The following is a 1857-nucleotide window of genomic DNA, read 5'->3' on the forward strand; positions in this document are numbered from 1 at the left end:
TTGCTTTGACAAGTATCTCTGATATCATATCCAAGGGTTATATTAGGCAACAGATCAGGGTCACTGTTTATGTTGTCTAGTGCATAGAACATTGCTTCTAACAATTCGATACCTTGGCCCCAGACTTTGTTACCACACTTAGCACCAGCAGATCCTTCTGCATCATTATGTACTGTGAACAATCCTCCCAAAATGATGTCCTTTCCTCTCCGATCCTGTACTCCATTGATCCTATTGCCACCATCAGTAGTGAGTGTTGATTCAGGAGGAGTGTCATATTGAAACTGTACATCACTACTCTGTACAGACTGAAAAAATAAAAAGCAAAAGAACAAGAAGGACACCATAGTTATTGTTGATTTGAATATCCAGAAACACTCTTAACATTTAGTATTTATGTAAGCTGGAAGTTTGTTTATTTAACACTTAATTTTCTAAACTGCTGTACGTGATCATGTTTATCAAGAGTGTATGTTTACTTTGCGATTTTAATACTTATTCTATTGTGCATGCAGTGCTTTTGTATTATAGACTACATGAGTGCATCATTGAAACCAAATTCTGTTTAAGTTGTACTCATTACAACTGTAATTTACTATTTAATGCATGTCTTAACAAAAAACTAATGGGGCAGGAATCCTAAAAATTGAAGACACAAACATGAAAGTTTAGATTCTCATGTATACAGTAATAATAAATAATAAACATGTTTATACAACTGGTTCTATTCCTTTATAGTGATCATGACTCACAGTACAGATCAACATACTAGGAATGTATCAACTATGTGGTATGTGTTCATGAGATTTGAAACCTGATTATATCAACACAGGTCATGTGACAGAGGAGTGTGCTCAAGTGATTCACTATGGACTGGAGATACTTGTGGATCTCATTGTCTGATTGCAATAGACATAGAATTTGTGTAGAAGGTAAGAGAAAATGCACAATTGCTGATGCATATTAATGTATTAAAAATTTTTTGATGCATTAAAAATTTTTGAGCTATTGAGATTGAAAAGTTACAGTGTACCAATTTCTAGACAAAACCATTTTATTGGCAGCAAAATTTGTTTAACTATTTTGAACCAGTGTATGAATCCTGTAATGCTAATGCTACCATGTTACTAATGATCCATGGTTTTTCAAAAAATGGCTTCAAAATTGCCCAAAATTTTTATCTCATTTTCTGATACATATTGATGTACTTATGCTATGTAAAAAGTTTGAGCTGATTGTCACGTAAGTTTTTTGAGTTATGGTACTTCAAAAAATCAGAACACTTAACTGGTCATTTGTAGTCAATGGCTTACTATGCTTATTCATGTTCTGTTGTTCTACCATTTCTAATTACAAATGGCTATGTAATTATTCATTGACTGCGGCAAAATTATTATTAAAAATGAACAAAATAGGAAACAAAAACTAAGCAATCAACTCTAAACACTACAAAATAATAAACAACATTCACTAGCAGCAGTATTGCATATAAAACACACCCTCACCTAACTTTTGTTTAATTATTTTTAAAATCAGTACTAACAGTTTCTTGTGTTGAAGAAGAAATTAAAACTTTTGGTTTCATCATGCTATCTTCTCCACTCGTAGTATTCTTTTTATTATCAGCATCATTCACTGTACGTTTGGATAGGAACAATACAATGAAGACACGAGGGGCAAACAAGCACAGCAACACTGCCATGGCACTCATCTGAATAGTGAATGATACCACTGCAGTTTGAAACTTGTCAGCTGTATTAAGATAAGTAAAGATGAATGCTATCCACATCAGACCAAGAGAAAAGGTGGAGAATGAAACGTATTTTGATTCATTGAAGTTTTGTGGGAATCTTATGG

The sequence above is a fragment of the Amphimedon queenslandica genome, unplaced genomic scaffold, assembly GCF_000090795.2.
Source record: "Amphimedon queenslandica unplaced genomic scaffold, v1.1 AMPQUscaffold_12592, whole genome shotgun sequence".
NCBI lineage: Eukaryota > Metazoa > Porifera > Demospongiae > Haplosclerida > Niphatidae > Amphimedon > Amphimedon queenslandica.